Below are 27,865 nucleotides of genomic sequence, written 5' to 3'. Positions count from 1 at the left end.
AATTTGATTTTCTTGATACATGTTATATGTAGTGTGTGAGGTGTGTGTGTGTGTGTATATATATATATATATATATATATATATATAGAGAGAGAGAGAGAGAGAGAGAGAGAGAGAGAGAGAGAGACAGAGACAGAGAGAGAGACAGAGATAAAAATCAAGAGACTGAGTCAGTGATTGAATCAGTGACAGAAAATGAGAAACAGAGAGATAGAGAAATAGCAACAGACAGGGAGAATGACAAATATATATCTACAGATTGATATTTGAATCAATATATAAGCTGAAATCATGTAAATTTAATCATTTATTAATTATATTTAAATTATTAAATTATTATCTGTATCTTAGAAAACGAAACATAATAGCCTATTAATTCTTCTTCCTTATTGCCACACTTTTAAGTAGAAATTGAAACTTCTAAATATAATCAAATGCAAGAATTTTGTAATTAATAAATATTTGTCAAATATATCAATTCAAAATGCAACTTCTATTAATATCTATGGCAAATATTTTTGGATTCTGAGGTTTTTGGAGGATTTCTGTCCATCTATTTGTAAATACATATGTGCATATATACATGTATTCATAAATGTACAGAATGGCAGGGTATGTGTTAGCACCCTTCAGTCAGCCAATTGTCTGTAATTCTGTGATATATTTAGAACATAATTTTTAAAGTTATCTTATTTCTTTTATTTTCATCAATGATATCCATAATAAATGTAATATAATTCTTGCAAATAGTTTATGTTGTGAGAAAACATATGAATAATGGATATTTTACTTTTCCTATTAAAAAAAGTTCCATGATTTACTTTCTCTCTGAACACTTAGTATTTGGTTCTAATTCAAATACTTTGGAACATTAATTTCTTAAAACTCTCAAATCTCTTCTGTTCCCTAAATGGGTCTCCTCTGTGCATACTTGGTCAAGATTAGAAAGTCTATTTCTAAATTTTGTGTGTGTGTGTGTGTGTGTGTGTGTGTGTGTGAGTGTGTGTGTGTGTGTGTTAAACACTTTACGGATTATGTTTAAGGTCCTTGTGGTATAGTTAATGGAAACAAAAATTGGGTGCAGAAATCTTGGGAGTTATGTTTCATTTTCTAGATCCCATTATGACAAAAATAAAAATTATTTAATATGATAATTATAATTAAATCAATTCATGAAAATATAATTGTTCTGAATAAAAGTATTTCAACTGAAAGTGAATTGTCTTTAGTCCTTATGAGACTTTCTGATTAGAGTAATTCTTTTAAATATAAAATAGCATCTTTAGCTACCAACAGTAAAAGAAAGTATCATTTGAAGTATCCATAAAATGGATAAGTATTGAAAATTAGGAGCAGAATAATTCTAATTAATAGTTATAAATAATAGGTATTACATTCGTCATTAACAATTCAATTAGAAGTCAATTAAAATTCAATTAACAATTAAAATCATGTTCCAATTTGTAGAATGTATGTTGTATTTCAATTTCCTTTTAATTATTGATGCACATATTTGGAATATTAAGCTTTCAATGTGTTGTGACAGCTTTCCATATTTTTCATTGTATGGATATACTAATCTAGCCACTATCTTTTCATAATTGACCTTATAAAGTAAACTAGCACTTATCAATTTATAAATTATTAATAAGTGAAATGATTCTTAAGCAGTTTTGTCTTTTATTTTCTAAATATAACTATTTTTAAACATATGGGTTTAACAATTCATTATTAGTATGTAATGTTTTCATTTTGTTGTTTACTGAAATATTAATAAAATGTATTATGGTTGGTGATGTCATGGACTTGGTGCTTAAAAGGGATTTTAGAGATCATATCTTCTAACCTCTTTACTTATAGTTAAAAAAAAATAGACACCAGCCAGAGAAGCTAAGTTGTCTTACAAGTAGTAAAGTCATTGCATTTATGAGAATACTTTGAAATTTCAAGAGATTTGGTTTTTGACTGCATGACACAAATAGCAAGTTTTCTAAGATTCGTGTATTGCTGTGATGGAAAACTTCATGGTCTTTTGACAAAATTTTTGTTGAGGAAATTATCTATATTCAAATAAGGATATACTTAGGATATCAGACCCTCTATTCTTTAATTTACTTCTATATGAAATCTTTTCATTTATTAAAGAACTGTCAGGATTTATCCTCTACTTGAATAAGTCATCAGAACCTATACTCTCACCCATGGTACCATGACATATAAGAGGCAGCCATCAGTTAAGGTTAAGTTACATTGTACTGTATGGTTTCTAAAATGAATATTTGATCATGAACAAATTCTACAACATTTGACAGTTGTATAATAAAAAAAAAAATGGATAGAGCTTGTCCATTATATGCCAAAAAAGTTGGCAAATGTGTTTCAGAGATTAAAAGGCTTTTAAAGTTTTTATACATTGCTGAGAGACAAAGAATATAAAGTGAGATATTGGAGGCATCATTGACTTGGAAAAAAAACTTTGTATTGTGAGAATTGGAAGTCATGCTTAGCTGAGAAATATTCTTCTCTCATGGAGATAATAGTAATCTATCCCCTTCAGTTTAATTTCAGTGTAATACTAAGAATGAGAATCAAAAAAAAAAAGTTTTTCAGTCAAAATTTTGTTGTTAGTCAATAATAATTATTATTATTGCCATAATTTTATAATTGTCATCCTTGGGATAAAATATAAATAATATTAGTAATTGATGATATCTCTGAAATTTCTGAAGACATTGAATTTAGGTCATGGCAAATTTGATTTAGGTCTGAGAGTCAAGGGACTAGCTCTTAAAACTGAGATGTAAAGTCCTTGAGTCTATTACTTTCTTTATGATTAAAGCCTATGTTTATATAAGATTTGAACTCAATTATGGAAGATTCATGGAATCAAAGACAAATGTGAGAAAGCAGGCAATTCCAGACATTGACAGAGTCAATGGAAAGATTAGATAGAAAGCCAGAAGTTGAAGCATTCCATTCAAAGAAGAGTAGGAAGTAGCCATAAAATATGTATACTCTATACTAAGGAGTAAAACATAAGAAGACTGGAAATATCAGAAAAAGCCAGAGAGCAAAAGATGTAAGAGCCTAAAATATTGTTAATGTTATCTTGGAGATGGTAGAAAACCAGTGAAATTAGCTCCTCTCATGGCCTCACTACTAATCTTTGAATTCAGCCTCAAAAAATAGCACTTGACTGGTGAAATTCATCAAGATTAAAGGTACAACAACTTACCAGCCAAAATAATCTGGAGGAGCACTAGAGCAGGTTTGTCCTGAGGGGTGGGAACAGATCAGCAGCAAGAAGGGAGATAGGAAAGTCTGGTGTCCTGAGTGAACCAGGGACAGGGGTAGGCTCTGTGGCTAGAAGAGTAGTGGAAATGACTCTGCCATAGGCTGACTGCTTTGCCTTGACTGTAAAGCAGTGGACCAGCAGAGAGATTAGAGCCAAAGGTACAGGGTACTTTAAAAATGTCAGAACTGTACCCACTCAAACCAGAAGTAACTCAGCACAGACAAGCACAACTGTACCACTGCATGCTGAAGCAAGGCCAGGAAAGCTGCAAATCTACACAGCAGGGGGTACAGTCCGAGGCAGCCTCTAATCTACACATGGGGGGCTCAGCCTGGGGCATCAGAACTTCTGTAGCTCGACTGTGCTTTCAGGACAGAGACACTTCCAGTCCTGTGCAGGGCTATTTAGTGGGTCACCTGCTAATATCCACAGCCGCAGAGCAGGCTTTGGATTGGGGTAGTGACACTTTCACTGCTCAGCCTCTTGCTTCAGGGCAGTCATTAATTCACACAGCAGGGTTCTTAACAGGGCACCCTCCTGCAGCTGGGCCATGCAGGCCTGAGTCACTTCAATTGGGGAACTATTTCACAGAGCACTCCCGTACCTGGCCACTCAGTGTAGCCAGTTGACAGGCCATCCATACACCTATCCCTGTTCTGCAGAGGAAGCTGGTAACCTCCTGGCCCTGAAGGCAGATACTACGGGCTTTAAAAAAAATGAATAAAAAAATTAAAAGGATGATTGATAGCTTCTACCCAGAAAGAGAGAAGATTTTCAAACCCGATGAGACTAATAGCAGACAGTCTCCAGAAAATTGTTGGTCCCCAACACAAAAAGGCTCTCCTAGAAGAGACTATTACATACCAAAATCTGTGGGATGCAGCTTAAGCAGTAATAAGGGGAAATTTTATATCTTTAGAGGCTTATTTGAAGAAAATTGAGAAAGAGAAGATTAACGAATTGTGCTTGCAACTTAAAAGGCTAGAAAAAGACCAAATTAAAAAACCCCAACCAAATATTAAACTTGAAATACAAAAATTAAAAGGAGAAATCAATAATATTGAAAGTAAAAAAAAAAACTATTGACTTAATAAATAAAACCAAGAGTTGATTTTATGAAAAAGCCAGTAAAATAGATAAACCTTTGGTAAATCTGATCAGAAAAAAGAAAGAGGAAAATCAAATTGTTAGTCTTACAAATGAAAAGGGGGATCTTTCCACCAATGAAGAGGAAATTAGAGAAATAATAAGGAGTTACTTTACCCAATTTTATGCCAATAAATTTGATAACTTAAGTGAAATGGATGACTTCCTCCAAAAATATAGGCTCCCTAGATTAACAGAGGAGGAAATAAATTGCTTAAATAGTCCCAAATTCAGAAAAAGAAATAGAACAAGCTATTAATCAACTCCCCAGGAAAAAATCCCCAGGACTAGATGGATTTACATGTGAATTCTACCAAACATTTAAAGAACAATTAGCCCCAATGCTATATAAAGTATTTGAAAAAATAGGGAATGAAGGAGTCCTACCAAACTCCTTTTATGACACAGACATGGTACTGATACCTAAACCAGGTAGAGCGAAAACTGAGAAAGAAAATTATAGACCAATTTCCTTAATGAATACGGATGCTAAAATCTTAAATTAGATATTAGCAAAAAGACTTCAGAAAATCATCTCCAAGATAATACACTATGATCAAGTAGGATTTGTTCCAGGAATGCAGGGCTGGTTTAATATTAGGAAAACTATTAATATAATTGACCATATTAATAATCAAATTAATAAGAACCATATGATCATCTCAATAGATACAGAAAAAGCATTTGACAAAATCCAACATCCATTCCTACTAAAAACCCTTGAGAGTACAGGAATAAATGGACTATTCCTTAGAATAATCAGGAGCATATATTTAAGACCGTCAGTAAGCATAATATGCAATAGAAATAAACTGCAACCTTTCCCAGTAAGATCAGGAGTGAAACAAGGTTGCCCACTATCACCATTACTATTCAATATAGTACTAGGAACGCTAGCCTCGGCAATAAGAGCCGAGAAAGAGATTCAAGGAATTAGAGTAGGAAATGAGGAAATCAAACTATCACTTTTTGCAGATGACATGATGGTATACTTAGAGAACCCCAAAGACTCTGCTAAAAAGCTACTAGAAATAATTCAAAATTTCAGCAAAGTGGCAGGATACAAAATAAATCCAAATAAATCCTCAGCATTTTTATATATCACTAACAAAATGCAACAGCAAGAGATACAAAGAGAAATTCCATTCCAAACAAATGTTGAGAGTATAAAGTATTTGGGAATCCATCTACCAAAGAAAAGTCAGGAATTATATGAGAAAAATTACAAAACACTTGCCACAAAAATAAAATCAGATTTAAATAATTGGAAAGACATTCAGTGCTCTTGGATAGGCCGAGCGAATATAATAAAGATGACAATACTCCCCAAACTAATCCATTTATTTAGTGCTATACCAATCAGACTCCCAAGAAAGTATTTCAATGACCTAGAAAAAATAACAACAAAATTCATATGGAAGAATAACAGGTCGAGAATTGCAAGGGAACTAATGAAAAAAAACTCAGAGGAAGGTGGTCTAAGTGTACCTGATCTAAAGCTATATTATATAGCAGCAGTCACCAAAACCATTTGGTATTGGCTAAGAAATAGACCGGTAGATCAGTGGAACAGATTAGATACAAAGGACAAAAAAGTGTACATCTATAGCAATCTAATCTTTGACAAACCCAAAGATACCAACATTAGGGATAAAAATTCATAATTTGGAAAAAACTGTTGGGAAAACTGGAAATTAATATGGCAGAAATTAGATATGGATCCACACTTAACACCATATACCAAGATAAGATCAAAATGGGTCCATGATTTAGGCATAAAGAATGAAATCATAAACAGATTAGAGGAACAGAGGATAGTCTACCTCTCAGACCTGTGGAGGAGGAAGGAATTTATGACCAGAGGAGAACTAGAGATCATTATTGATCACAAAATAGAATATTTTGATTACATCAAACTAAAAAGTTTCTGTACAAATATTACTAATGCAAACTAGATTAGAAGGGAAGTAACAAATTGGGAAAATATTTTTAAAAGCAAAGGTTCTGACAAAGGTCTCATTTCCAAAATATATAGAGAACTGACCCTAATTTATAAGAAACCGAACCATTCTCCAATTGATAAATGGTCAAAGGATATGAACAGACAATTCTCAGATGAAGAAATTGAAACTATATCCACTCACATGAAAGAGTGTTCCAAATCACTACTGATTAGAAAAATGCAATTTAAGACAACTCTGAGATACCACTCCACACCTGTCAGATTGGCTAAGATGACAGGAACAAATAATGATGAATGTTGGAGAGGATGTGGGAAAACTGGGACACTAATACATTGCTGGTGGAGGTGTGAAAGAATCCAGCCATTCTGGAGAGCAATTTGGAACTATGACCAAAAAGTTATCAAACTGGGCATACCCTTTGACCCAGCAGTGCTACTACTGGGCTTATATCCCAAAGAAATACTAAAGAGCGGAAAGAGACATATATGTGCCAAAATGTTTGTGGCAGCTCTTTTTGTTGTAGCTAGAAACTGGAAGATGAATGGAGGTCCATCAGTTGGACAATGGTTGAGTAAATTATGGTATATGAAGATTATGGAATATTATTGCTCTGTAAGAAATGACCAGCAGGAGGAATACAGAGAGGCTTGGAGAGACTTACATCAACTGATGCTGAGTGAAATGAGCAGGACCAGAAGATCACTATACACTTCAATAACAATACTGAATGAGGATGTATTCTGATGGAAGTGGAAATCTTCAACATAAAGAAGAGCCAACTCACTTCCAGTTGATCAATGATGGACAGAGGTAGCTACACCCAGAGAAGAAACACTGGGAAATGAATGTAAATTGTTAGCACTAATATCTGTCTGCCCAGGTTACATGTACCTTCGGAATCTAATGCTTATTGTGCAACAAGAAAATGGGATTTACACACATGTATTGTATCTAGGTTATATTGTAACACAAGTAAAATGTATGGGATTGCCTGTCATCGGGGGGAGGGAGTAGAGGGAGGGGGGGGAAATTTGGAAAAATGAATACAAGGGACAATATTATAAAATATATATATAATAAAAATTATTAAAATAAAAAAATCTGCATATATTGCTAGTTTTTTTTCTTAAACAAAACTGATATTTAAATTTTTTATATTAATTCTCATTACTGATAGTATTATATGAATGTTTTATTTGTATTATCCCTTCCTAGTTTAGTTATCAGCAGTATGTTTACCTCATAAAAATAACTTGACAGGAGGAGTTCTTCAATTATTTCAAATAATTTATGTAATTAAACCATGAAATTTTATTTAAATACTTAATAAATTTATGTAAAATATAAAAAAAATTTCTCTTAACAACTTCTTGGCTCTATTGCTCCAAAGTTTGATTTGAAGTTTCATTTTATAGATCTTTAGAAGGGAATGTTGAGAGGCTCCAGGTGAGTCCTGACCTGTATTCCATGATCTTGGCTTTGCTGATACTATTTTATCATCTGAATTTTGGATGAAATTAGTATATTCTTTGAAGCAAAGATTGGAAAGGATACATTTTATGCCAGGGAAAATAATATGGTAATTTGGATAAACCAGAGAAAATGGTTAGCAAATATATATGGAGGCTGGACAGTTAGTGGAAGGAAAAGAAGAATTTTAAAGGCCAAACAGGAATTATGTTTGATTCTAGGGGTACTAGGGAGCCATAAGGAATCATTAAATAAAGGAGTAACATGAGAAAATCCATGCTCAGGGCAAATCATTTTAAAATATATTTGAAAGGTTAGAGTCCAAAAGGCTTGTGACAATGTAGCAAGTTATCTCTTTTTAATGTAATCTCTTTGTTACAACTCAATAATAAAATTGCTAATTCTTGAAAGCATTCTTGAAAGTAAGCTAATTCTTTTGTCCTTTTTATGTTTTCAGGCCTTCAGGTTAGTGTCTCTTTTGATCAATTAATTTAGGGTAAATATGACTTATTTATCAGGTTTTACTAAATACATTAGTATTATTTTTATTAACCCAAGTAATTTTATGAGTATTATTGTTAGTAATATCTCTGAATGACAAGTCATGAGAAAGAAATATATGCTCACCTAGAGATTAAAAGCAAAACAAAAAACATGACTTTAAAAGTTGGTGTAATAGAATAATGACAGAAATAGGGCCATGAAAAGCATAAATTAAAAAAAAAAACATTAACAAATTTTTATATTTAATGGAAAAAATGATTATGTTAGGCCAGAAGAAAATAATTTTTTTTATGTTTGGCTAAGAATAATGATCCATAAATAGGAATCTTCAAAAATTAGTTAGAAACCTTCATTGTGGCTTCCCGGGGACATAATGATTATATGTGATACAATTAAAATATTTTCCCACTATTTGGTAGCCAGAAAGGGATTCCAAATATAGATAGGAATGTACACAAAGCAGCTTGTATTTTATAAGCAAATAAGAGCAGCTTTAACTATAAAATTCAAGGTCCTTGAACACCTAATAATTTATTTTGTATTCAGTCAAGTGGCTCAGCAGTGGTGCAAGTTGAACTTCTCTCAAACTTAATTTTAATTGAATATATGGTTAGAGGTGCAACAGAATACACTTAGGGACAAAAAATCTTTATATAGGCAAATAGTAATCATTAGCAACCATTTAAAAATCTAACAAAACAAGTGAATCATATATTCTATTTATCTTTTTTTTCAGTGTTGTAGACAACACATTTTCCACCTAATGACATTCCAGGAAAAGAGCAACACATTAGAAATGTAATCAAGTAAAATATTAGTTGAGCTCCTTCTCATTATGGAATAATTTCACTCTAATTTTTCATCAGTTGCTTTTCTCTCAATTTTTTCCCCTAATATTGTGTATTTTATCCCTGATGCCTTTAAATTAAAGACTCTACACTGATATTTTCATTTCTCTTTGATGTGTGCTGAGATCTGAAGTGGTGAAAGGCATAAGTCAGCATTTGCTTATGAGTTAATCTTAAACCATCAGACATATAACAATAAAAAAGAATAAAGGGGAGAATAATGTGTGATGATGCATGCAAATTATCAATTTTATAATCTGAAGAGTGCCTCAATAGATAGATGTTCTCAATGATTATAATCATTGAGAATAGCTTTTTAAGTTCAAATTATAACTAAAAGATTATAGAATAAATTCTTAATAAAAACTTTTTTACAGAGTCCTGAGAATATTATGATTAGGAGGAAATTGTGAATTGTGGGAATTTAATAAAAATGAAATATATTTGAACATATCAATATCAACAAAAAGAATTAAAAACACTAAAATAAATCATTATGGATCTTACTCATATCAAGTAATCAACTAAAATCTGTTCAGTAGTGAAAATGTAGCATCTTTTATTTCAATGTAAATTGAAGATAGGCAACAAAGGATATCAAGGAGATATAGCAAGAAAAGGGTCAAATTTAGTATAAGACAAAGTTTTGAGTTTTAATTTTTTAGTTTTTCAAATCACATATCTATCATTTGTAAACTAGGGCCTCAATTTCTTCATTTGTAAAATGAAAGTTTGATTATATTTCAGACTCTATCCTTTTATGAAAATTATCTAAATATTTTAGGTATGTATTAGCTGTCCTTCTTACAGATATATTTATATGGGAGTTCTGAAAGGGAGATCTATGTCTCTTACAATGCTGCTAAGCAGAACCTAGATGTAAATATCTTTAAAAGAAAGAAGCATATATATTATTTGAATTTTCCATTTATACCAGTACCTGATATAAGTTAGGTATTTAAGAAATGCTTACCAAATTGCAGATCAATGATGTAAAAAAAATCTAATATAAAATAGGGTTACCAATAAGTTTCCACATGTATGCCTAAGAAATTATGCTGATTATATCAAATTCAGAAACATTAAAATATTTACTAAATGAGATTACAAATAGTACATTTTTTAAAAATGTTCTAACAGTACATAGGGGAGATAAAATTAAAATAAAAATAAATGGAGAAGAAACGCCCTTTTCCAGTCTATTATTTTCAGTGGAGAGTACAACCCATATACCTGAAATATACATATTCATATATGTATGCTTGGGTGCATATGTATATATGTGTGTATATAAATATATGTTTATTTCTTTCCATATATCTCTCTGTTTATCTGTCTTCAATACTGCATATGGGCAAGGAGTGGGTTCAGAATAAAAAAAAAATAAATAACAAAGGTAAATGAAAAAAAAATCTATTGCATTTTAGAAATAACTAATTTTTTATTACCCAAAGTTAACAAACTTTGGGTAATTAAAAATTAGTTATTTCTAAAAAAATGCATTCTTGTTTAAAGCAACATATTTTAGATTCTACAGGTTCCTCTTCTAATTCTTTATTGTAGTGTAAAGTTGATCCTTGATTTTTAAATTCCAAGTCAACCAAACACTAGTTTTAATAGATTTTATCACGCTAGAAAGTGTTTATTTGTGATGTTTGCAACTAAGCCAATTTTTCAAAGATTCATATACCAAACACATACAATAGATTGTTGAACTGTTAAAAATCATTTGTGAGAAATTAGAAACAAAGAAAAGTACAAAATATTCCTCAATCCTCTATATTGCCTACTCTCTGTTTCTTCAGTGCAAATAGGAAAGTTGAAAAATATGTTTAAAAAATCATTATCCTTAGATTGTCAATAAAATTTAAGTTTAAGCTCATTTAAGGGTCTTTAACTAATAGCCATAGAATTAACATAATAATAGAGACAGAATCATTCATCAGTCTTGACACTGTTGATAAAAACAAAACCACAAGAAATAAGAAATTTATGTTGAATACAAAAATGGTTCATTGGCAATTTTCTTTATAGAAGCATTCATAGATGGTGCTGGTTTAGGTTTTATTATATAGTGAAGGGCAACAAGAAACAATGTCACATTTGGTAATCTTATACTACAATTTTCATAATGAGTTTTTAAAACATGTATACAAACAAAGAATGAATGACTTAAAAAAAGATAAATGAAAGGATAAATAGGTAAAGAAAAGCTATGAAAATAATTGCAACTTAACAGCAATTTTCTTAAATAGCAAATATGCTTAAAAGATGGAGACAGAAAGATAAATTTCCAAAAAAAAAATTTAGTTGACATTTTACAACTGAGACCAATGTATATTAACACCTAGCAACATTAGTGCAAAGGTGCAAATTAGTGCAAAATAGATAGGAATGTTGCCAATGAACAATTTTTGCATTCAAAGATACTTTTCCAATAGAATATCTCCTATTCATATATCAAATTATTTATGATTCCTTGAATAGTAACAATAAGTCATTTTAGTTCAGAGGCACAACATATGTATATCATATTTTAAAGGTTTATTATTTTTAATTTTTCCCTATAGGTGCATCCAAGATGGCAAATAGTAGATAGGTCTTTGCCTCAGTTCTCTTTGGCTTGCCTCAGAATCAACACCAGATTAACCCTCTGAATTGATTTTGGAGTGACAGAACCCACACATATTTTTAGTGTAACAAATATCCAGCAGAAGATATCTTGGAAGGACTTCAGGTAAGGTCTTCTCAATTAGGAAGTGGATGGGGGTAGAGGGAGAAAACATGTTCCAGTGCAGGGAAATTCAGGTTTAAGAGGCTCCATGCAGTGAATTTAGTGGGAGGTTCTTAGCCAAAATACAGCAACATAGGCTACTCTGGTCTGATTCAGAAACCAGTGTATTATCAGAATAGTTGTGAGACATCTTACATAACTATAGAGGACAAATATGAAACGCCTGAATTCCAGCATAACAAGCAGGACTTGGTCAAGTTCACTCAGAACAAGAAGTAAGCCAGCAGTACCAGCCTTAGGGCAGCATAAAGCTAGTGTTTCCTGAAGAGAAAACTCAGGATAATCTCCACTGTGCCCTAGCAGCAAAATTCAACCTTTAAAAATGAGTGTAAAAGCAAAAAAACTCTGGCTATAATTAGTTATTATGGAGACAGGGGAGAAAAAACCCCAAATCTTGAGGGCACTAAAAGCAAAATGTATCCAGATGAAGCCTCAAAGAATGATATGAACGGGTCTAAAATTTAAAAGGCGATCTTGACATAATTCAAAAAGAGTTTTTAAAGAGCATTTAGGAGAAAAAATGGCAAAAGAAAAAAAAAGCTTTGCGTTAGAGTATGAAAAATGAAGCACAGAAATTGTCTGAAGAAGATAACTCCTTAAAAAAATACAGTTGATGAAATGGGGGGAAAAATCCAATGAACAAAGCAACTCATTTAAATGTTCAATTGACAAATGCCAAAGGAAGCAAAAAAGCTAATTGAAGTAAATATTTCACTAAAAATTAGAATTGAACAAATGGAAGTGAATCACTCAATGAAGTATCAAGAATTAGTTAAACAAAACAATTTTTGAAAATAGAAGCAAATGGGAATTACTTCATTGTAAAAACAACTTTCCTAAAAAAATACAGGAGAGACAATCTAAAAATTATTGCACTAATGTAAAACCATGATGAAAAAAATAAAAGCCTGCATAAAATATTTCAAGAAATCATCAAGGAAAATGTCCCTTGATACACAAGAGCCAGACAGTAAAATAGCCATTGAAAAAAATCCCAATTATTTCCTGAAAGAGGTCCTGAAATGAAAACTCCAAGAAATATTGTACCTTATTCCAGAATTATCAGATTAAGGAGACAATACAAGGAGCCAGAAAGAAACACTTTAAATATTGAGGAGCCACTATCAGAGATTAATCAGAATCTAGCACATCCATTTTAAAGGGTCTGGGAGATTCCAGAGGACACAGGAGCTTAGACTACAGCCAAGAATCAACTATACAACAATGCTAAGCAAAAGCTTTCAGGGAAAAATATGTACACTCAATGAAATTGGAGAATATTCATTTATTTTTGATGAAAAGACCAAAGCTGAATAGTAAATTTGATGTTCAAATTTAAATCACAAGATAAAGTGTAAGAAGGTAAAAAGGGAAGAAAAAAAATGTTTTTAAAGGTAATGTGTTTACATCTTTACAAAGGAAGATAATATGTGTAACTCTTAAGAACTGTATCTTTGTTAGGGGTTTGCTTAAAAGGTGTTGGTACAATTTAACTTTATTGTGATAATATAAAGAAGGAACTAGGGGTAGAAAGGGAATTGTTCTGAGGGAGGTAGAATAGGGTAAATTATGTCACATGCAAAGGCAAAATAACTTATTACAGTTGAGGGAAAGAAGGGAAAGAGATGGACATAGTTTGAACCATTATGGCTTCAGATTAAACTCAAGGAGGGAATATCCTACATATTTGGTTTGATATAGAAACTTGTCTTACTGTATAGGGAAGTAGGAGAAGAAAGGGGAACAGAAATGGTGAGACTAACAGGATAGAGAACAGAAGTAGAAAGGATAATGTGTAAGAAAAGGGGAGGAGTTGAAAAAGGGTAGGGAAAATTGAGAGAGTTGCTGCTCATTAACAAAACACTGGTGAGGAGGGAAAGAGGGGAATGGAGAGAGAAAAGTATAACTTGTGAAAAGTAAGAAGGCAGGATATACAGGGTTAGTAAGTTTAAGTATAAATGTGAATGGGATGAACTCTCCCATAAAACAGAAGCAGGTAGCAGACTGGTTTGAAAGACAGAATCCTACAAAATGTTCTTTATAAGAGACACATTTGAAGCAGAGAGATATGTATCAAGTAAAGTTAAAAGCTGGAGCAGAATCTATTATGCTTCAGCTGGAGTTTAAAAAATACAGAGCTCTCAATCCTGATCTCAGATCAAGCAAAAGGAAAAATAGATATAATTAATAGAGATAAAGATGAAATAATTCTGAAGTACCACTACACACTTTTCATATTGACTAAAATGGCATTAAAAGATAATGATAAATGTTGATGGGGATATAGGAAAACTAGGACACTTATACATTTTTGATGAGTTGTGCACTATTCCAACAATTCTGGAGAGCTATATGGAACTATATTCAAAGGACTCTACTGTATCTATCCCAGAGAGATTCCTCCAAAAGGGAAAAGGACCTATATGTGCAAAAAACGTTTCTAGCAGCCCGTTTTGTAATGGCAAGGAACTGGAAACTGAGTGGATGCCCATCAATTGATGAAGGGCTGAATAAGTAATGATAATATTATTGTTCTATAAAAAAAAAAAATGATCAACAGGATGATTTCAGAAAGGCCTGGGGAGATGTACACGAATTGATGCTATGTAAAGTAAATAGAGCCAAGAGGACATTTATATAAATTATATAATCTAATCAACTCTGATGGATGTGGATCTTTTTAAAAAATTAAATAATTCATGCCAATTCCAAAAGACTTGTGATGAAGATAGCCATCTGCCTTCAGAGAGATTATGGGCATCACATCATAATATTTTCACCTTTTCTTTTTGTGTCCTTGCTATTTTTATATTTTTCTTTTTTTTTTTATTTTTTATCGATTTTTGGTGAACATAATAATTCTGGGAATATGTATAGAAGAATTGCACATGTTTAACATACATTTAATTGCTTTCTGTCTAGGGTCAGGGGAAGTGAGGGAGAAAAATTGGAACACAGGGCTTTGCAAGAGTTAATGTTGAAAATTTTCTTTGCATGTATTTTGAAAATAAAAATCTATCATAAAAATAAATATATTAATATTTTCCTGAAATAATTTAACAGATAAGAATGTTGTCATTAATATATTTGAATTTTTATATTATCTTATTAGGAAAATTAATAATTCAAAAGGTAGAAGTTAGGTGAAATAACAGTAATATAAGTAATATGTTGATATACAGGAAAAAAAAATAACTTGCCATGTATCTTACATACAATCCTAGTAATCCTAATTGTCTAAAGAATTAACTTGTATTTGTGTCCACTCAGAAAACTCAACTTTTTAAATTTGTAACTAAAAAATGCAAACCTAGTATAACACTGATGGAAACATTTTATGGGAATAAAGATTTATCATTTTCATACATACACACATGTAAATGCCAGTCACTTAAGTTGAAAAAGTAATATGTTTAGAAAATTTTGTGAGAGTGCAGTGAAGATAAAGTTAGGAAACTGCTCTGGCTCTCCCAGTTTCCCCTGAAAACCAAGCCTCTGAACAGGGTCTGATGGACCAGCCTCCAGCTCAAGACAGACTAAAAAAAATCAAGAAAGGTCACTCTCACAGGGGTTCCTCCCAAGTCAGATAGACTCTCTGACAACCAGTGACAGGATCTTAACCACAGCAAATCAACAACCAAGACCTTCAGTCCTGGCTCAATAAGAGTCAGCTGAGCAGTCCCTAGCACCAGCTCAAAGGCAAATTCTGGAATCTAGGATGTTTCCTGGAAAGAGCAGCCAAGCTACTGCCTACAAACCCAAGGGGCCCCCGTGCTCAAAGCCAAGGCTCAGAGTTGCACAGGAAGATTGGGACAATACCACCTTTACACCAGGGGCAGAGTTCCACATTAAAAGTAAGAAAGGAGAAAATACCAAAATAAAAGGAAAGAAAATGAGCAAGAAATGGGAAACAACCGTGATCGATCACATTAAGCTCCAAATACAAAATCAAAGGAAGACAGAATGTCCAATGAAGAAATCTCAAAAAATGAGAAAGATTGGACTCAAATTCAAAGAGTCTTTTTTGGAAATGTTCATTAAAGATTTCAAAAGGCAAAAAAGTGAGGTTGAAGAAAAAAATGAGGAAAGCAATGAGAGATATGGATGAAAGAGTCAATATTTTGGAAAAGGAAGAAATAAAATTAGGTGACAAAAACCACTACTTAAACAGTATAATAAGCCAATTAGAAAAGGAGATATAAAAGATAAGTGAAGAAAATAACATCTCAAAAATTAGAACAGGCAAATGGGATCTACTGAGTATGTTGAGACAGCAAGAACCATTTAAGCAAACTAAAAATAATTTTTAAATGTAATAAAATGGGAAATACCTCATTGACAAAACAGTCATCCTGGAAAATACATCCAGAATACACAATTTAAAAATGATTGCCCTACCTGAAGCGCATGACCAAAAAAAAAAAAAAAAAAAAAAAAAAAAAAAAACCCAGAGCCTGCAGAGCATTCTACAAGAGGTCATTATGAAAAACTTCCCCAACATTCTAGAAAACAGAGGGGAAACTACTTATTGAAAGAATCCATCGATCAATTCTGGAAAGAGAGACCCTAAGGTAAACTGTTTCCATGAAACTCTAAAAATGCACTCTCAAAGAAAAAAATATTGCAAGCCACCAGACAAAAACAATTCAAACATCAAGGAGAAATAGTCAGGATTACCCAGAATCTGCCTGCTTCTAAAATAAAGGATAAGAGGGCCTGAAATTCATCTGGAAGGTGAATTACCTGGGGTTACAACCAAAAATTACTCACCCAGTGAAACTCAGCATCATTTTTGGGGAGGAGATGAATCTTCAGTGAAGTAAGAGACTTTCAATCATTTCTATTGAAAAAACTGGAACTAAACAGAAAATTTAATGTACAAACACTGGATGCAAGAGAACCATGAAAAGGTAAATGGGTGAAAGTACATATTCGAAGGTTAAAGTGTTTACATCCCTACAATATCTGTAACTTTTCCTAACTGTATCTGTGACTGGGGCAGACAGAGGGGACCATTACATGGACTGCAGTTATAAATGGACCCTGATGTGTCGACATTTAAAAAAAAAAAAAAGGTTTTAAGGGGTAAGAAAATGTCTGTATTGGAAAATCAGGGAAAAGGAGGTATAATGGAACAATTAATTCACATGAAGAGATGCAAAAGACCTATTATCATCTAGGGAAAGAAGGGAGGGGTTAGATATCAAGATAAGGTTGAAATAGGTTCATGATTTAGACATAAAGACTAATATAAGCAAATTAGAAGAACATAAGAAATGTTGCCTATCAAATCTGCAGAGAAGGAAGGAAATTGTGACCAAAGAAGAACTGGAACTCATAACTGAACACCAAATAGATAATTTTGATTACATTATATTAAGAAGGTTTTGTACAAACAAAACTAGTGCAGACATGATTACAAGGGAAACTATAAATTAGGAAAACATTTTTTTTACATTCAAGGATGTTAGGATTACTAAGTGAGAACTGAGGTTGTCTGGACAGTGACAAGGTGAGAATTCAGGTTTTCTGGACAATTACAAGGTGAGAACTCAGGTTGACTTGATAGAGGGGGCAAGCTCATTGGCTGGGGTGGTTCTTCCCAGAAGCCCTTGCATTATCCCACGCCCATTCTCTGGGAGAATAAAAGAAGAGGACTCTCAGAGAAAGAGGAAGACTCTGAATTGCATCAGGCTTGACGGGGCTCTCTGCAGGAAGGGAAGTCACTTCTTTGGACAAGAGTTAACAGCAACTGCCTGGAGACAACGGTTCACTACAGGAAGAAGAATCTGTCTGAAAGATTTGAGTAGACACAGCAGATCTCTTCCCAGAGAGCGATCCAGCAGCTTCTGGAGACGACAGCTCGTTACATTTGGCGCCCAACGTGGGGCAAGGACTTTTGCTTATCCTGACAAGAAGAGCTAGACCAGACCTTTGCAATTTGGCGCCTGAACAGGGACAGATACGGTCCTGATTCCAGTGGAAAAGCTTCCGATCTAGATCTCAGTCTCTCTGACCCAGAACCGTGAGTAACGAGGAAACTTTGTTAAAGATTAAGTGAGCGTGCTAATAGATAAATAAGGAACTTAACTTGTTAAGGGCTAAACCAGGAATCTCTTATAGCTGAAATGGGGCAGATGTTAGCTATATTCAATCCCTGGACCTCAGCCGACTCAACCCCAGCCCCAGAAGCAACCTCAGCTCCATTCAGGAGTGGTACTATAGAGAGTATAATCAACATAATTGAGGAGCAGAGTTTACTTGTAACCTGGGTACAGATTGCTAAACTCTTGGCTGCCTTAAGACGCACATCCCCTTGGTTCTTAGAGGAAGAAAAGATAGATGTAGATAAATGGAAGCTAGTGGGATATGAAATGAAAGAATTTCAAGCAAAAAATGGGCCTCGTTCAATTTCTGCAGAAGTATTTTATATCTACAACATAGTTCAATTAGCCTTAAACTATCAAGCAAGTTGTAGGAGAAGGAAAAGTTCTAAAAATGAACAGAGCAGGAAGTGTGAGGAAAAAAGGAAAGATCAAGATCTTTCCCTAGAGCAAGAGGATTTAAATGAGGAATTATGGTATGATTCTCTTGAAGAAGCTTCAACCCTGCCTAGAGAACAGATTATTGATAGGCCCACATCAACCACCACCCACAGAATCGAGAAAGAGCTATCAATCTGTCAATCCTTTCCGTGTCCAGGCCGGGTGAGGTTTCCCGTGTTGAGGATTAAAGGGCATACCCTTTAATCCTCAAGGGCAGGCAATAGTAGAGAGAAGAAACAGAGATATTAAGACACTCCTCCAAAAACAAAAGAAAGGGGGAGCCACAGGTAGCCCTAGGGAACTTCTAAATTTAGTTCTCTATACCATTAATTTTCTAATTTTTGACAAAGATGCGCTGGCTCCAGCAGACAGGTTTTATAACCCACCAGAAGGGCAGTGTCCAGTGAGAGCATCTCCACTGTCCTTAGATAATCGCCAGGTGATGTGGAGAGATCCAGAAAGTGGTGAATGGAAGGGACCAGATAGGTTAACTGCCTGGGGGAGAGGGTTTGCTTGTATTTCTTCAGCAGGAGAAGGAATCAGATGGGTGCCAACGAGTCATATTCGCCTTGTCCACCAGAGAGAGACAGAAAAAGAGAAAGACCTCAAAATAAAGGAGAAGATCTAAGAAACATCTTACACCGAAAGAGCATGGATAATAAAAAGACTGTTAAAGAACTTTAAAATCAGCAGGAATCATTGGACTTCCTCACACAAGATGAGACTAATGGACAATGGACTTATGGACATTTATAAATTTTCAATTTATGATTATTTGATTATGTTATATACTTCTAGCATGCGTTATGTTACTATGTTACTATATGCTTATGTAATTTATGTAATTATCTGTAATACTTCCCATATTGATGGATTTATGTTTCAAGGTCATGACTGTCCTATGTTCTAAATCAAAAGAAAAGGGGAGATGTTAGGATTACTAAGTGAGAACTGAGGTTGTCTGGACAGTGACAAGGTGAGAATTCAGGTTTTCTGGACAATTACAAGGTGAGAACTCAGGTTGACTTGATAGAGGGGGCAAGCTCATTGGCTGGGGTGGTTCTTCCCAGAAGCCCTTGCATTATCCCACGCCCATTCTCTGGGAGAATAAAAGAAGAGGACTCTCAGAGAAAGAGGAAGACTCTGAATTGCATCAGGCTTGACGGGGCTCTCTGCAGGAAGGGAAGTCACTTCTTTGGACAAGAGTTAACAGCAACTGCCTGGAGACAACGGTTCACTACAGGAAGAAGAATCTGTCTGAAAGATTTGAGTAGACACAGCAGATCTCTTCCCAGAGAGCGATCCAGCAGCTTCTGGAGACGACAGCTCGTTACAAAGGGTTCTAATAAAGACCTCATTTCTAAAATATATAGAGAATTAATTCAAATTAATAAGAATTCAAGCCATTCTCCAATTGATTTTTGTATTGGCAAGAAATTGGAAACTGAGTGAATGCCCATCAGTTGGAGAATGGCTGAATGAGTAATGGTATATGAAAGTTATGGACTATTTATAGTTCTATAAGAAACAATTACCATGATGATTTCAGAGAGTCCTGGAGAGATTTACGTGAACTAATGCTAAATGAAATAAGCTGAACCAGGAGATAAGCAACAGAAAGATTATATGATGATTAATTCAGATTGATATGGCTCTTCTCAACAATGAGATAATTCAGAATAGTTCCATTATTGTTGTAATGATGAGAGCCATCTATATGCAGAGAGAGGATGGTGGGACCTAAGTGTGGAACACAACATAACATTTTCACGAGCTTGAATTTTATTTTCTTTGCCATTGTTTTTCCCTTTTTGATCTAATTTTTCTTGTGTAGCAAGCGAATTGTATAAATATGTTTGAACATATTGGATTTAACATATTTTACCATTTTTAGCATATATTGGGTTATTTGCCATCTGGGGAAGTGTTGGAGGGAAGGGGAGATCAAAACTGAAAAAGCAAGGGTGAATGTTGAAAAATTATCCTTCATAATTTTTTTTGAAAATAAAAAGCTTCAATTAAAGAAATAGCTACATAAATGAAATCGAGAAAGAAGAGTTCAGTGAATTAGGCAGGCAACTAAAAAATCTAGAAAAAGAACAAATTACAAAAACTCAATTAAATATCAGATTAGAAATTTCAAAACTCAAATGAGAGATTTATTTTAATTTTTAAACCTTTTTTTATTTTCAAAATATATGCACAGATAATTTGTCAACCTTGACCCTAGTATGGCCTTGTATTTCAAATTTTCCCCTCCTCTCCCCCTGCCCCTTTTCTAGATGGCAGGCAATCCAAAATATGTTATACATGTTAAAATATATGTTAAATGCAATATAAGTAAACACATTTATACAATTCTCTTGGTGCACATAAAAATTCAGATCAAAAATATAAGTAAATAAATAAGAAAACAGAATGCAAGTGAACAAGCACAGAAAAGTGAGAATTTTATATTGTGATCCACATTAAGTTCCCATAGTCTTCTCTCAGGATGAAGATGGCTCTCTTCATTATAAGATCATTGGAGCTGCAAATAAGAAAAGGACTGCCAGAAACATTTTTGCCCATGTGGGTCCCTTTCCTTTCTTTAAGATTTCTTTGGGATTTGGCCCAATAGAAACACTGCTGGATCAAAGGGTATGCACAGTTCAATAACTTTTTGAAGATCGTTGCAAATTGCTAGGAGAGACTAATATAGAAGAATCAAAGAAAACTATTGAAGTAATAAAACTAAGAGTTGCTTTAAAAAAAAAAAAACTGACAAAAAGTAATTGGTTAATTTGGTCCAAAAATGGGGGAAAAAATTAACAGCATCAAATTAAAATGAAATGAAAGCAATAATTAGGAGTTTTTTTGCCCAAGTCTATATCAGAAAGTCTGACATTCTAAATGAAGTGAATGACTATTTACAAAAATATAAATTTTATGTCTTCTACATCTCTAGCTACTACACTTTTTAGGACTTTTTGGATATTTCCAGCCACATTGTAACTAAATATCCCTATATCTTTTTCAGTCTATTTTTCATGTGATCAGGGACTGTCTTTTTTTCTTTTACATTTATGTCCCTAGCTTTTAATGTGATGAATGATACATAGCACACAATAAATGTCATAGTGAATTCTTTGCAAATGATTTTTCATTCACTCTTTCCTTCATTTCTTACTTATCACCTTCTTCCAGAACTTGGCATGCATTCTTCACTGAGAGAGGACACTTACCTTGTTCTACTTATTATACTTACTCTCATCCTCTGGGATTTCCCATTATTTCACTTTCTCACATAGGTATTGCTAAATTTTTAATTCATATCTATGCCCAAGGATTATTTGTGTACTTTATTAAGCTAATATGTTTAATTGTCTTATTTCAATAGTTCTGGAATTTGTAATTTTCTGGGTTGGAATAATTTTTTTTCCAGTGGAGATTGAAATACTTCCATATCATCTTGAAGTACACAGATGGTCTCTCCATAATGTTAGAATTAGGGTATTTTACACACATCTTTCACTGATTTAACCCACTAGCAAACTTACATATCGCTACTATACTCATTGATTTAAACTGATATGAAAAAACAGGACCAAGCCAACTTTCACAGCTCTGCATCATCTACCTCTACTTCTACTCAAAAAGGACTAATTAAAATGTACTTCCTATCTTTTGTAATCTCTATTATGCTTACCTTGGTCAAATTAATGATAAGATTCTTTGAACTCAATGGAGTAATTGTTCAGAAAATATACTTCAACAAATTTATGCTCAGATCCTTTCTTGATTTGTAGAACCTTCCAGACCCCAAATTCCAATTCCAGAGCCACTGAGTATATAGTTACCAGGAGGCTATAAAGTTTCAGAATAGGACTTCTAATTTGAACTACTATTTAGCATTTTCATATTGTAACTCTAATGTCACATTGTTTATTCTTAGAATTCTATCATTAAACTGATATTGATATTATTACAATTGAAGATGTTAGCAAAACATAGAGCAAAATGGAGTGGGAAAATTTTGGGTCAACATCAATTGATTTCATTTCTTTGTATTATCACCTATCTTCCTAGTTTTTCTTCTTGATGCTTTCTCGGGAATAAAGAGGCAGGGAAAAATGCAAGAGAAATAGGGAAAAGAGAAGGGAAAGTAAAGTGGAAGAAAACAGAAGAGAGGAAAAGGAAACTGAATAGGGAGAAAGGGGAAGAAAAGGAATAGGAAAGGAGGACAAGACCATAGAAGAAAATTACTGTGTTGACCATCTTTCCTCATACTCAACCAACTAACATGGCTACCATGGTATAGTTATCATAATTAACTGAATGAGGTATTCTACTATGCAAACACTCAGGTTCCAAGAACACTGAATCAACATAGTTCAATTTTGTTCCTATTCTAGATACCTATGCCTTTTTAAAGACTACCTATATATTATGAAAAGCAATTTTCGAGTGAGGGAGTCTTCATACAGGGAAGAGGCCCTTGCTTATCTCACACTTCCACACTGCTGGTTTTAAGTCAGCATGTTAAAGGGAAAAAAGTGTATCCCCATTTTAAAGCAGAAGAAACTGAAGTTCAAAGTGGTCAACTTACTTTACCAGAGTCACAGCATTTAATATCCTAAACCTCTCAGCTTCAGTTTCTCCATGTTTAAAATGTTAATACCTACCAACTATTAAGGGTTATTATGAGGGATAAAGTAGTGATGTAAATATATATACATATATGTATATATGTATACATACATATATATATATATATATATATATATATATATATATATATATATGTATATATACTGCTTTATGAACATCTAAAATCTAGAAATAATAAGGTCTAGAGTTTTAAAACCTTAAAATATTATTATCAATAAGAATATTTAGGTAAAGATTCAGTTTTCCATATCATGTTAGCCCAAGACTAATAAGCAGGGGTGAAATGAAATCTGAAACCTGGAACAGAATAGTTGATGCAATCTGTTCTGATGTAAGAATGATAGTATTATTATCACTATATCACTATTAATTATCACAAAATTCCATGACAACCTGTACATGCACATTTTTCCCATAACACTCTCCCATATAAACATTGGTAGTCAGCTATATGTTTAAATATTCACTTTGACAAATCCTTAAAGAAACTATAAAGAATAAGAGAGAATTAGATGCTACTCCATAAGACTAGAGTGAATTCTATGAACATCTCAAGTAGCATATAAATAAGAGGCTAGCATCTAATGTTCAGAAACTACCTGGAGATTAAGCTTGCTTATCTTATCCCTCTGCTATCATATAGCATCTTTCTGGAAATTATGAAAGAAAAATTATGCTCCTTAGTCATTATTTAAACTATTACTCCAATGGTCCATTCACTTAAATGTTCCTCATCATTCTGTATTCATCACTATGATTCACAAATCATTGCTTTGAAGGATAGTTAATGACACACTGACTAGAATGTCAAGTTTGAAGCCAAGAACATCTTAATATTTTCTAGATGTGTGATCCTAGGTAAATCACTTAACTACTCTCAGCCTGTTTACTTATGTGTAAAATAGGATAATTTAATATCTAGCTCAGAGGATTTTGATGAGGATCAAATAAGGTAATGTATAAAATGCATTACAAACTTTAGCATGCTATGTTAATGCCATATATTATTATTGTTGTTGTTTATTATTAAAAGTATAGCTGTTTTATTCTATATTTCCTCATCATTATTTTTTACTCTAGTTTACAGTCTCTTTACTGTACCATGAATCTGTCCATAAATCTGGCAATCTATGTGAGCCTCTACTTTCTCTCCTCTAACACTTTTCTAGTTACATACTTGTATCATCTCATACCTGGACTATTGCAACATCCTACTGGCAGGTGTGTCTGCTTTATGTCTCCTCCCACCCAAATTCAACTTCCATTCAGCCACCAAAGTGATTTTCCTTAAGCACAAGTGCAACCATATTAACCCACTACCTCACTCAATAAATTCCAGTGTCTCTTACTACTTCCTATGTCAAATAGAAAATGTTCTGTTTTTAATTAGGGCTCTCCAAAACCTAGTTCTCTACTATTTTTCCTGTCTTCTTATAACTTACTCCGTACCACTACTTTTTGATAATTGATTCCTATTTCCTTACTGTTTTATGAATAAGAAATCTCTTGACTCCAGGTAGTATAGTATATATGTGATATGTGTATGCGCACCCTCCCCCACACATTTATGCCTAGAATGCTTTCCTTTCCCATTTTATTCTATTAGCATTTAAAGCTTTCATAAAGTGCCAATTAAATCTAATCTTCTATATGATTTTTTTTCCCTAAGGGAAACAAAGCAAATATTATGCAGTGCTTAGGTCATCCACTGCATCCCTAGCCATCACTGTGTTCTAACTTTTGTCATGCCATGAAACTTTGGTGACTCTTGAAGAAAGAGATTGACGACTTTGTCCAACTCCATTTTACTTAAATCCAATTCAAAGGCTAGCCAAGTCATCACCACATGATATAATGAATCATCTTCAAAAACTAAAGTCATAGCACAACATGTAGTCTAAAATTACATGCAACACTAAAAGTATGGAATAATGTTAAGGGACTTAAATACCAAATAGAGTGCTTGATATTTGGTCATGTGGATAATAAGAAGCCACTCTATTTTATGAAGGAGTGATGGTAGAAGGACATATTCATATATGAATTTTAGGAAGATTTCTTTTATAACTGGGAAGAGGAGAACCTGGAGTAGAGGGACATGTCATTATAATTGTCTAGAAATTAGAAGTTTAAAGGCCATATCAAGTTTGTGCTGGTCAGAGGAAAAATAAGGCATAAGTTAGAGACGGTATTAGAATAAAAGCCAACCACATTGGATGTGAAAGAAAAACTGAAGAGTTGATGTGGACAATTAGATTGTGTGCCTGGGTGTCTGAAAGGATAGTTATTCTCTTTAAAATAATGAGTAAATTCAGGGTAGAATTTGGGAGAAAGCTAAGGAATTCACTTATACTTTTTTAAGTTTAATATGTCTATTGAAAAATCTTTTTAAGAGATATTTATTAGGCAGCTCAAGTTTAATTCTGGAAGTTTGGTGTAAAGGTCTTGCCATCTCTCAGTTGTAGTCCTTCTCTGCGAGGAGATCTCTTTTCTGCATAATATTTTCTCTGTGAGCAGGTTTCTTGGAGCTCTGAATCTCCTCCAGCTCTTGTCCTTCCCCAATACAGATTACTTCTCCAGGCCCAATGTTGCCTTCTTTTATCCTCCCAGAGAATGGCATGTGTGAACTCAGGGGCCCGTGGGAACTCCTTCAACCAATGAACTTGCTCCCTTTAAAGGTTGTTTAAACTTCTTTAAACATGTAAACTCTCCCTCAGAATTCCAAAGGTATAAACTCCCTTCAAAGACCTGAACTAAAGGTGTGAATTCTGAGCCAGAGAATTGTTTAGACAACCTGAGTTCTCACCTTGTAATCTAACATCTCCCCCTTTCTTTTGATTAGAACATAGGGTGGTCATGGCCATGAAACATAAATCCATCAATATGGGAGGTATTACACATAATTACATAAATTACATAAAAATATAGTAACATAGTAATATAACACATGCTAGAAGTATGTAACAAATAACATGATCAAGTAATCATGAATTGAGAATTTATACATGTCAATAAGTCCATTAGTTCATGTGCCAGAAATCCAATAATTCCTGCTGGTTTTAAAATTCTTTAATAGTCTCCTTATCAGCCATGTTCTTTCTGTATCAGATGTTTCTTAGATCTTCTTCTTTGTTTGAGATCTTTCTCTTTTTCTGTCTTTCTCCAGATGCCCATTGTCACCCATCTGATTCCTTCTCCATCTAAAGAAATACAAGCAAACCCTCTCCCCCAGGCAGTTAATTTATCTGGTCCCTTCCATTAACCACTTTCTGGATCTCTCCACATCACTTGGCGATTATTTAAAAGAAAGTGGAGCTGCACGCACTGGACACTGCCCTTCTGGTGGGTTACAAAACCTGTCTGCTGAGCAAGTGCATCTTTGTCAAAAATTAGAAGATTAATAGATTAATAGAGAACTAAATTTAGAAGTTCTCCAGGGTACCTGTGGCTCCCACTTTCTTTCGTTTTTGGAGGAGTGTCTTAAGGTCTCTGTTTCTTCTCTCTACTGTTGCCGGACCCTGAGGATTAAAAGGTATGCCAGTGGTGTGTAAAATCTTAAAACGCACACAAAAGTGCGCAAAATGTTTAGAAGCATATGCAGGTCCATTATCTGTTTTTATTTCTTGTGGCACACCCATAATTTCAAATGCTTGGATAAGGAATTCAATGACCACTGGGAATGTCTCTTTTGCTGTTGGCACTGCAAAAGTGAATCCTGAAAAGGTATCTCCCACCATTGGATAATTAAATCTGAGAATCATCAGCATAAAGAAGTCAATTGAAAGAAAACATGCAAGCAAATGAGCTCACCAAGAGAAACAACAGAAAGATAAGAAAATTGGCTTAGACCAGAATCCTGAGATATTTTCATCTACCTGGCTTAACTTGCATGAAACATGGCAAAAGATGATGAGAAGGAGCAAACTGAAATATGGGACACCAGAATAACAAAATGTCAAGGAAATATAAATAAGCTGCTAAGGAAAGAAAAGTGATCAATAGTGTCAAAGTCTGTAGAGAAATTAAAAATGTTTTGTTTTATTGTTAGTTTTAAGGCCATTAAATTTAGCAACTAACATCATTAGTAACTGGAGAGAGAACAATTTTGATAAAATGATGTAGGAAATTGTAACGAGCTGTCGTCTCTAGAAGCTGCTGGATCGCTCTCTGGGAAGAGATCTGCTGTGTCTACTCAAATCTCTCAGACAGATTCTTCTTCCTTTAGTGAACTGTTGTCTCCATGTAGTTGCTGTTAACTCGTCCTTAGAAGTGACTTCCCTTCCTGCAGAGAGCCCCGTCAAGCTTGATGCAATGCAGAGTCCTCTTCTCTTCCTGGAGTGCTGTCCTCTTTATCCTCCCAGAGAATGGGCGTGGGATAATGCAAGGGCATCTGGGAAGAACCACTTCAGCCAATGGGCTTGCTCCTTCTATCAAGTCAACCTGAGTTCTCACCTTGTAATTGTCCAGAAAACCTGAATTCTCACCTTGTCACTGTCCAGACAGTGACAAAGATCAAAGAATCCTTTGATCAGCTTTAGATATAAAGAAGATGATGGATTTTGCCCAAATTGTGCCATTGAAGCCAATAAGAGAGAATTATCATCAACTATAATATTCCTAAATGCCAAAGAAACAAAGGGAAAACTAGA

The 27,865-nt window shown here is 33.7% G+C and overlaps 1 long non-coding RNA gene across 1 annotated transcript in view; it reads left to right on the top strand.

Moving 5' to 3' along the window:
* LOC141549429 (uncharacterized) overlaps nucleotides 1–27,207 on the top strand; it is a 341,126-nt gene extending 313,919 nt beyond the window's left edge. The window contains exons 3-4 of the long non-coding RNA XR_012484352.1: nucleotides 11,798–11,964; nucleotides 26,383–27,207. This is a non-coding gene — a long non-coding RNA (uncharacterized LOC141549429). The remainder of the gene's footprint in view (nucleotides 1–11,797; nucleotides 11,965–26,382) is intronic.
* Nucleotides 27,208–27,865: the final 658 nt, after the last annotated feature.

This window comes from Sminthopsis crassicaudata, chromosome 1 (genome assembly GCF_048593235.1).
Source record: "Sminthopsis crassicaudata isolate SCR6 chromosome 1, ASM4859323v1, whole genome shotgun sequence".
Taxonomy (NCBI): Eukaryota; Metazoa; Chordata; class Mammalia; order Dasyuromorphia; family Dasyuridae; genus Sminthopsis; species Sminthopsis crassicaudata.
This window is presented reverse-complemented; position numbering and strand designations above follow the sequence as displayed.